The sequence below is a fragment of the Hevea brasiliensis genome, chromosome 4 (genome assembly GCF_030052815.1).
Source record: "Hevea brasiliensis isolate MT/VB/25A 57/8 chromosome 4, ASM3005281v1, whole genome shotgun sequence".
Lineage (NCBI taxonomy): Eukaryota > Viridiplantae > Streptophyta > Magnoliopsida > Malpighiales > Euphorbiaceae > Hevea > Hevea brasiliensis.
In genome coordinates, this window is record NC_079496.1 from 74,577,001 (window position 1) to 74,588,153 (window position 11,153).

Here is an 11,153-nt window from a genome sequence, read left to right on the forward strand (position 1 = left end):
ATTGGGAGTGACAATCGGCCATTGTTGGAAGCTTGAAGGAAATGAGTTAGTTAGTGGAGAAATCTGCCTTAACATGTTAATTTATACCCCCCACTAATAATGGTAATATTATTATAATAATCAAGTTTTAGTATTTCTAATTATACCCCCTTTATTTCCCTTAATGACACTTTATACATAAATTTCATTTCATTTCATTTTTTTTTGGCATTTTCAAAATTTTAACACTACTAATGTTTTTCATGGACATTTAGGTCAAAAGTCAACTCTAGGTTTCAAATGACCAAAATGCCCCTATTCGGATTGTATTCCCAATTTTTCGGTAACACCGATTCTTGTCCGTTTTTCGATTTCTCACTTTTCTTTGTACTAATTAATTAATTTTTCTTTGATATATCTAATGGCATTTATACTTCAATAGGGGTCTATTTAAGTCCAAAAAATATTTTTCAGGGTTCCCCGCGGTCTAGGGCTAGCCAACGGTCCACGCCGTGACTTCCCGGTGCGGTCACCCATCGCTAGAGTTCTCGGCTCGCTTAACTTGGTTACATTTATTTGCTATTATTTTTCCTTTGTTTGTCTTGTAATTTCTTTTCTTGTATTTCATTATTTTATATCTCCTCACTCATATCGAAGTGTAGTTCTAGGCATCCTAGCTATTCGGACAACACTGGTCACCTGAACAGTAGAATGCACTACCAAACATAGGGGTGTTACAAGGTCACTCGAAAAGTGTGAGAAATGAAAGCTACTACTGCCTCACAGACGCTTAGGCGGGACTCAATAGTGAAGGAACGGAAGCGTGAAAAACACAAGATTATACCATTGAATTCAAAAATTTTCACCTAGGGTCACATGCACCATGCAAGATTTATTTTTATCTATTTGATTTCAATAATAAACAACATATTAAAACTCTTTTAATATGTTTTTGGATCTGTATTTGCCATTTAAGATTTTAAAATTAATCAGATTAATTTTAGAACCCTAGATTAAATCAAGAACGATTACACTAACCTCTTGATGTGCATGTCTGCGCCTTTGAAATTCGTCTTCAGGACACCAGATGTTGTCCCTCTAGCTTGTCCACACCAAGAACACCTATGGCAGCCCTTGAATAGCTTCTAAAGCCTTTTCTATTAATTAGAAATTCAAGTTCTGCCTTTTAAGAGATTAGAGATGCAAACAGGACACTAGAAACAATTTCTAGTGTTCTTAATTCAAGAGATTGATGGCTAATCTCTTTGAATTGATGAGAGATGAAGAGAAATAGCTGGAGAGGCTCAAAGTGGCGTGACATATGAGAGGAGAGGCTGCTGGTTATGTTTTCCATTCATAACCACACTTAAATAGCTAGGTTAACACATTAAACCCTAGCCACATGTCACATTTTGATTAGCTCTAGGTTTAAGTGACCCAATCACATTGTGCCAAGTGTCAAACCTATATTTAATCTTGATTTTAATCATCTTACATGATTAAAAATATTTGGCAAGCTTATGTGTTAAGCCATGTGTCACCATCTCATGGTGCCACGTGTCACACTGTGAAATGACCAAAATGCCCCTGTGTCTTAATTTTGAGTTCTTAACCCAAAATAATTATTTTCTTCTTCTAATTAATTATATCAAATATAAATTAATTAATTAATCTCTATTAATTAATTTCTCATCAATTAAATTCATATTTAAACACTTTAAATATAAATTTAATTTATACTACACATCCAATAATCTAGATTTGGTTTCAAGTCATGCTAGGGACTTTGCAATTTTATTGCAAACCAAATCTATTTAATTAATCAATTAAACTCTTTAATTAATTAATTAAATCATATTTAAATAGGTGATAACTTGTGTATGTGTGTGACTTACTAGGCTCATCACTAATTGGCAATGAGACATGATATCAACTCTTAATATCATCAGAACTCTTTCTTACCATAAATGATTTCTCTAAATCATTTTATGAACCTCATAGACCATGGTTAACACCTAGCATAGCATGCCATGGCCACCCAATTAGTAATAAGGTTTACCTTAAATGAACCTATAATCATATGTTACCATGCACTAAAATCTCTCTGTTACAAAATCCCAACTCAAGCCGAGTCATGGTTTATGTCAAACTCCATTTGCTATGAATATTATGTTCTCTTTTAATTCCAGTTCTTGATTAAAAGATTTTTCTCATCGTAAACTCTTTTACGAATAAATCTATCTGTCTGGCCAGAACTTGAAACATCAAGAACAATTAAATGAACATAGGATTTTATCTCTATTTACTTAGAGGAACAGATTCCATCTTGATCAACACCTACCTCCATATATAACTAGCAGAGCCAACACATGCCCATATACCCATACATAGTACAAGTATGAAAGCGATATCAAACTCAAACTACCTATATACAAGATAATTGTGCTATCTCAGTCTAAAGATTATATGCATCGATATGATTTATGACAAAACATTGATAAGAGTAAACTCCATGTGCTTGTCATAAGTGTCACTGGTTCGGCCTACTTATCATTTATAAGTGCCTATCATGTTTGTTATATGGCATGAGACTCACCATTCCATCTTATTTATATCTCATATAAATAACTTGGGAACAAACATGAATACAATCTTTCTGGATAAGTCATGTCCTTATTATGAAGTATCCTCGATTGTGAACCTATTTATGATACTTTGTGCTAGAAATATTGTCACTCATATTCTTAACAACTTAAGAATAATATTTCTAACAAAATATCAATGGACCTTTTCTATTACACATAAATATATTATGTAAACGGAAAAGTGGAAATGCCTTTTATTATTAAAAATATGTACAAGATACATACTAAATGATATGCTCTAAGGCATACTACTAACAAATAGAAGTGCCGGGCTCTTCGTTCTGACCTCCAGAACAGCCAACCCCAGAGGTAGATATTGCTCCTTTCCCTCCTCAACAAGCTGAACCACTGCCTTCGTCGGTTTCTTCAAGTGCAGAGAAAGGGTCTTCCAGACCAACCGTAAGGACCCTTTCTCATGGTGCTCAGGTTCTATTCCACTCTCTGGAAAAGAATCGCTCAGTTTGAGGGCATCCTGACTTGGCCAAGATCCTGGGTGCCACCATCTATTTTTAGGAAGATCGGAATAAACTGGTTCTGGATAGCATTGATGATCTCCTGTCTCAAATGATGAGCTTGGGTGTAGAGAGCATTGTGAACCAACATATAATTAGAGAAAAGGCTCATCTCTTGAGACAGGAAATTCTGAAGGCGGTCTAGGAAACAGCTTCCGCCAGAGCCTAATTTTCGTCTGCTCAGGACCACATCGCCCAAATTGAAGATCGGACGAAGTCTTATAAGGATAGGATAGCTAAACTAGAGCAGGAACTTAAAGATGCTCGAGCCTGCCGATCTGCTGATATCACTCGCCTTACCGAAGAGATCAAAGTGAAAGAAGAAGAGGCCGTGGCGAGAGAAGCTAGTGCTTATGTGAATGCTGATGGTGATCTTCTGGCCGAGATTGTGAGGCACTCTCCTGAGGAAGACTTCTCCTGGATGGTGGATCTCATCCCCAGAGGTGAAGAGGAGAGCGAGGAGGAGCTTGAGAGAAAGAGAGAGAGAATGATAGAACTAATAATGTACTCGGAGAGCAGGTTAGGGGAGACCCTCCTGCTGAATGACTTGTATATTTTTATTTTGAAATGAATCTAAGTCTTGTTCATGTTCAATTTCTTGATGAGATCGGAAAACATCTAAACCAAATTGTCTGAGTACTTAATCAATTGAATGCAGTTGAACATTAAACTCGAGATCAATTATTAATCATAAAACATCAAGCTACTCCAAAAGATCGAAAAGAACATTACACGTGAACATGAGATCAGACAGAGCTATGACCAAATATTGAATGAAACTTTAAAACATTTGAAGAGTGATTTGATAGAATTGTAAAGATTTGAAAATGACTTGAGCTTATTAAAGTCGAAATCATTATTTAAGGATCAGATAAAAACTTAGCTCTGCTTGAGGAATGTTTGGACAATTCGAGAGAGATACCTGATCACAATATCATGTGTAGATTTGGAATTTTGAGGTATTTGAACATAGACGGATCGGAAAACAATAGCAGCAAGATTGAATGGTCCGAAGGTCTAATATCGATTTGAACGCATCGGATAAAGGCCAAGAGATTAGAAAGCAATCTAACTTTAACGTGAGATCAATTTATTCCGAAGACAAGCCGTTGGTGGGTTCGGAAAAGCTACCTGTGATTGGGTCATCAGTGGAGAATGGATAACATAATAAAGTTTCAATTTTAAAAGAACCTTGCATTTGAGAGTTGACTAAAATATGGTGTCTACAATATATATAGTCATTAATTTACATCTGAGAAAAATATAAAAAGGGGTATACCTAAAATATAGCCATTGATCAAACCAAGTATAACTTCTAGTAAGCTCACTCAGCTGCCTTCTCTTTACCTTTACCTATGACAGCATGAAAATAGCTATCGCTGAATATATAACCCAGTGGTGCACAACTATTAATTTAAAATTCCAATAAAACATAATTTATTAATTCATGACAAAATATTTGAAATATTAAACTTTCCATGAATCGTAAAACCTTAATAACACTTTCCAAGTATCAATAAATCATTCATTTCAAACATTGAAAAATCATTAGTGTTGCCAACATCACACAGTTTAAGTCATGATATAAAATTTCACGATCAATGTCGCGTTGTACACCATGACAAAGCTATCTCAACCTCACTAACCGTTATTAATGAGGGAGGGCTAGCTAGCAAATATGAGTACTCATTTGATCTCAACCTCAACTGGCAAGCCAGAGAGGGAAGTAATATAACCAATCTCAACCTCACTAGCCATTACTAATGAGGGAAGCAAATAAATTTGTCATGCCAACTGTAGTTTTAAAACAATTTAAATAATTTCCATTCAAATACCCAAGCATTGCAAATCATCATAATTCAATACATAGGGTTAGCAAGGCAATAATTTCTCAAACACTTATAAAATACATTCATTCCAGCCACCCTATTGCTACAATAACATTAATGGCTAACATCTGCCTTTTCAACACATTAATAAACTAATTTCAACATTCAAATATTCTCAAAATAATATAAATAATTCACAACTATAAAAGAAACTCAAATTTGATGTATAGAAAGTTTATTCTTCTCATTTGAAATTTAAAACACATGGAAATCAAGTTGTGCACAAACCTTGTTTCAATTTCCCCTCTTGACCAGTTCCGTCTTTCACTTCAAGGTTTCTTTCTCCACTGAAAATACACAATTTCAAAGCTTTAATACTCATTTTAATGTCTGATAAGTGCATAATTTATTAACTTTACTCCCATCACATTTAGTATTTTTAGTGTGTTTTTTATATTTAATTCAGTTGGTTAAAATATATTTATCATTTAAACATAATTTTAGATAGTTGTGGAATAATTGTGTTAAATAGAGAAATTTTCAGCATTTGACCTTTGCTATATTTTTCAGGTGTTTCTAAAGTTGTGGGTCTCCAAATTGATTGCTGTTTAATCCATTGAAAAGCTAAGATAGAGAACTTCAAATTATAAAGAGGGATCAAAGCCCAAATCAGTCTCCAAGGTTGACAAAATGAGCTATGGATCTATTGCAAAAGCCTAGACTCAATGGGTCACGACCAGTTCAGTATTTATTTTGTATCTGGAGTTTCAGACGTCCAAAAGAAGCAAGGCTAAGCCCGATTGAACCTTAAGAGCCACCTCTACAGCCTCTATGAAGACTGGACGAGAGATGAGGCCATTTTAATTGTCAAAAATGGCAATGAAGTCTTCACAATGGGCTGGACCGTCTAACTGAACCAGTCCTAGTTTTTGAGCCATAACTTGGGCTGTAGACCTCGGATTTGGGTCCATGAGTACCCGTTGGAAAGCTAAGAAATAGGGCTAAAACTTTCCTGAAGAGGGCAAAGGCAGGTTTGGAAAGAAAATTGCTGAAAATTTACCTTGATTCTAGAAACATGAATGCAGGCTGAAAATCTGCATCTTGAATTTCAAAACGTTTCCTAGTTTGGTTTGGTTCCTATATTTGGGATTAGGTTTTTTTTTAGTATAAATACGTCTTTGGGCAGTAGCTAAAAGCATCTCAATTTAGACTTTCATTCTCCATTTACATTCTAGATTTCTTCTTTATTTCTTCTTTAATTTTCTATAAGCCATGAATATGAGTGCCTAAGATTTTAATTCAGTTCAAGGGATTCAAGTTCTTATGTGTGATTTGTGAGACCAGGTTCTTAATTTAATTTATGTCTTTTTGAATATCTATTGTCTTCTGATTTAATTATTTTTGATCTGTTGAATGATTTGCTAAAAAGGCCTATTAGTTAATTGTTTGATTTGATCAATTGCTAGTTCATCTTCATAATCCGTAATTGTTGTGTATGATTGAACATGAGTAGTAATTAGGTTTGATTATGATCCCAGTTTTCGTTAATAACCTAAGGAAATAATAGGGTGGATTAAATAATTTAAGCTTCATAAATTGTTGTTCAACTTAACTACTTCCTTTTCTTAAAGTAGTTATTAATTTTATAAGGATTGCTTAATACCAACTCAGTTAATAATTAGAGTCAATAAGAGTGTTGGGCCTTAATTGATGAATATAGGAATGTCAGGGGTTTACCTCGCTGTTTAGTAAATCTACGTTAAGTATTCATTAAGAGATAATTGTATTTCTTTTGTCTATGATCAAATCAATTGAGATTTTCATATTTAGTTCTTGAATTTTTGATTTCTTCTGATTTTGTGTTACAAACCCCCCCTCCCCCCCCCCCCCCCCAATCTTTGTTTCTTTCGTTTTCCATTACACACAAGTGCATAAAATTTAATGATTCAGTCTTTAGGGTTCGATCTGGATTTACCACTTGCTGCAGAAAATATTTCATTACTGATAATTTTAGTTAATTAAATTTTTGGTGGATTCGACAATCATCAAGAATTTTAGCACCATTGCCGAGGACTGAAATTTATTGAAATTCGTGTTTTTGATGCTAGGATATTTTGTTATTAACTTTGTTTGTGAAGTGTTGCTGTTTTCAGGTTTTTGAAAAAAAAAAATAATTACGGCATTACTGTTCATTGTTATTGTTCATTAAGGATTTTGGTTGAATTTGGAGGGCAGCCCATACCTATTTTGAAGCAAATGACGCTCTGATTAAGACCAATCCCCACCCTCTTGAGGCCAAATTCCATTGTTTTCTCGGGTTTTGAGGCATTTTTTTTGTTTTTGCTTTGATATTTTTTGTTTATGACAAGAATTTCTCAATCTGGTGAGTTGATCTTTGATCCAGAAGTAGAAAAAAATAGCTAAACGGTTGAGAAAATTGGCTAAGCAAGCTAGGCAAATTCCAAATACATCTAAAGGAGTCCAACCTCCAAAAGAGCTAAGTTCATATTCGGATTCAGAGTCAAGTTCCGAAAATGAGACCATGGCTGCTGCTAGGACTTTGAAAGAGTTGGCTGCTCCTGATATAAACTAATAGCCTTTATGTATCCAATACCCTGCTTTAAATGTTGCTTTGGAATTGAAATCTAGACTAATCCATTTGTTGCCTAAGTTTCATGGTCTTGTAGGTGAGGATCCACATAAGAATCTAAAGGAATTTCATGTTGTGTATTCCAACATGAAACCTCAAGGAGTTTCAGAGGATCAGATCAAGCTTCGAGCTTTTCCTTTCTCACTGGAGGGCACAACTAAGGATTGGTTGTGTTACCTTCCTTCTGGATTTGTCAACTCATGGAATGGGATGAAGCAAATATTTCTGGAGAAGTATTTTCCTACTTTCCATGCTGCCAACATAAGAAAAGAAATTTGTGGCATTCGGCAATACAATGGAGAGAGCTTGTATGAGTATTGGGAGAGATTTAAGAAGCTGTGTGCAAGCTGTCCCCATCATCAAATAAGTGAGCAGCTCTTAATTCAATATTTCTACAAGGGACTTCTACCAATGGACCATAGTATGATAGATGCTGCTAGTGGAGGAGCGTTGGTTGACAAGACACCAGAAGAGGCAAGGAGGCTGATTGCTAACATGGCAGAAAATTCTCAACAGTTTGGAATGAGAATGGATCCCACACCTATGAAGGTTAATGAGGTAAGTACATCTAACCTTGAGAAATAGGTTTCTGATTTAACTTCTTTAGTGAGGCAATTGGCTGTAGGGAAAATGCAAACTGTTAAGGTATGTGGGATTTGTTCTAGTTCGGGTCATGCTACTGACATGTGTCCTACATTACAAGAGGATGAATCAATGCAACATATTAATGCAGTAGGAAATTATGGATAGCCACAACACAGATATGATCCCTTTTTTAATACTTATAATCCAGGATGGCGAGATCATCCCAATCTAAGTTATGGGAATCAACCGGTGCAAAACCGATACCATCAGCAGAGACCACAAGTGAATCAACCGCCTCCGCCTCCCTCAAATCAAGGTATGTCACTTGATGAAATTGTTAAGGCTTTAGCTAACAATACACAATAGTTTCAATAGGAGACCAGAAATAGCATTCAAAACATAAAGAGGCATATTAGTCAGTTACCTTCATCTGTGAGTAAGTTGGAAGCTCAAGGTTCTGGAAAGCTCCCATCACAAACAGTCTTGAATCCTAGAGAAAATGCAAGTACGATACTGTTATGGAGTGGGAAAGAAGTTAATAATCAGACTTCACATGAGCCAATAAAAAAGAAGAAGCAAGGAACAAAAGAGTTTGAAGTTCCTGAAGTTGAGGTAAATACTGAACCTAAACTGAATAAGGTTAATAATTATGTTCTTCCTCCATTCCCCTGCAGGTTGGCCAAGACGAAGAAAAAAGAACAAGAGAAAGAAATTTTGGAGACTTCCAGAAAGGTAGAGGTGAATATACCTTTACATGATGCTATCAAACAAGTTCCCCAGTATGCTAAATTCCTTAAGGAGTTATACACTACAAAGCGCAAGTTGAGGAATAATGAGAAGATCAGTGTGGGCGAAAATGTGTTATCACTAATTCAACGAAAATTACCCCCTAAGTGTAAGGATCCAGGTTCGTTTTCTATTCCTTGCAGAATAGGTGATTCTAAATCTGAAAGTGCAATGGAAAATTTAGGAGCATCTATTAATGTTATGTTAAATTCAGTTTTTCAAACTTTAAATTTGGGTCCTTTGAAAGAAACTAGTGTCATTATTTAGTTAATTGATCGTTCTAATGCTTACCCATTGGGAGTAGTTGAGGATGTGTTGGTGCAGGTTGGAGGATTGATTTTTCCTGTAGATTTTTACATTCTGGATATGGAGGATGATAGTGTTCTCTCATCAAATTCAGCTTTGATTTTGTTTGGAAGACCTTTCCTAAAAACTGCTAAGACAAAAATTGATGTGGATGAGAGTACCTTAACTATGGAGTTTGATGGAGAGACTGTCAAATTTAATATCTTTGATGTCATGAAGTATCCTACTGATGATCATTCTATCTTTTCTATTAATATTGTTGATACATTTGTGCAGGAGGTTTTTGAGGATGAGTTAGAAAGAAAATCACAATTGCATGAATTAGAGGAAATTCACCTTAAGGCTTATGAGAATTCTAGGATCTATAAAGAAAAGACAAAGGCATTCCATGATAAACTAAGGAAGCAGATTGTGATTGGGCAAAAAGTTTTATTGTATAATTCTAGATTGAAGCTGATGATTGGTAAGTTGCATTCTCATTGGATTGGACCCTTTGTTGTTACTAATGTGTTTCCTTATGGAGCAGTTGAAATTCAAAGTTTAGTAACTAACAAAGTGTTTAAGGTCAACGGTCATGAACTCAAGCCATTTTATGAGGGGTTTCAGGAGATTTCAGTGGATTAAGGAGCTTTATCATATCGAGCTAACGACGATAAACAAAAGTGCTTCTTGGGAGGCAACCTATGGGCGGCTTGTTAGCCACAATCAGATTTTTTTTTTCTTTCTCTTATTTTATTTTATTTTTCTAGCATTTTTTTTTCTTTTCTTTTGCATTTGGGCTTTACATTGGGGACAATGTAAGTTTTAAGTGTGGGGGAGGAGAAATTTGTTGCTACAATCATTTTTTTTAAATTATTAAAATAATAATAATAATAAATAAATAAATAAAATAAAAAAATAAAATTTGTTCTCATAAGCTTGATTCATGATTCTTTATTAACTCTCGGAAAGAAGTGCTTTGTCCTTGAAATGACTTTTTTATTTTAAATTGAATTTTTGAGATGTTAGGCAAGTTAATAGTAACTTTAATGATGCATTTTTCCCTCTTCTCCATACCATAGAGCAATTTTTTTCCTGCATAAATCATTTAGGCTTGATTTAATGGTGAAATGATTAGTTATGTGTGCTTTAAACTAGTGTTATGCATATTTCAGAACTTTGTTTAATCTATCAGGGCACTTTATAATATGTAGATGCATAAATTGGAGGAAATAAAAGGTTGAACTTGAAAATTGCTCCGCTATTTTAGTTAAACAAACTAACCAGGGGTTTTCATGAACCCCATATCGATTCTCAGACTAAAAGCTAGCTAGGATATGAGGAAGGTACTTTTCTGAAGATGACAGTTGAAATTAAAAAAAAAAAAAGTGATAACTGTGACAAGAGAGAAGTACCAATTTCAAATATATAAAAAAATAAAAACTAAAAAAAAAGAAAAAAAAAGGGCAATTCTATCTCCCTAAGATTTGTAAAGAGCTATAATTATTGTGCCTAGATAAATTAGCCTTGTGTTTTAGTGTGGATTGACTTTAAATTTTATGAAACTTTAATTGTGTGAGCTTAATTAATTTCAAGCCTTTTGTTTTGTGTTGGAAAATTTTTGATATATTGATATGGTGTTGATGAAATTTGTTATGATGGTTATTACCTTACTTGCCTCTTCTTTCAAATTTTTTATCTTTTGTTAGAAAATGTTGTGATAGGGTGAAGTTAAGGAACTTCTAAGTGGAGTTGATTGAGAATTTAAGTAATGCATGAGGACAAGCATGGAATAAGTGTGGGGGAATTTGATAAGTGCATAATTTATTAATTTTACTCCCATCACATTTAGTATTTTTAGTGTTTTTTTATGTTTAATTCA

At 34.4% G+C, this 11,153-nt stretch overlaps 1 non-coding gene across 1 annotated transcript; it reads right to left on the reverse strand.

Moving 5' to 3' along the window:
- Positions 1–7,873: 7,873 nt before the first annotated feature.
- Positions 7,874–7,980, reverse strand: LOC131179603 (small nucleolar RNA R71). The gene has a single exon (XR_009148494.1). It is a non-coding gene; the product is annotated as a small nucleolar RNA R71 (small nucleolar RNA).
- Positions 7,981–11,153: the final 3,173 nt, after the last annotated feature.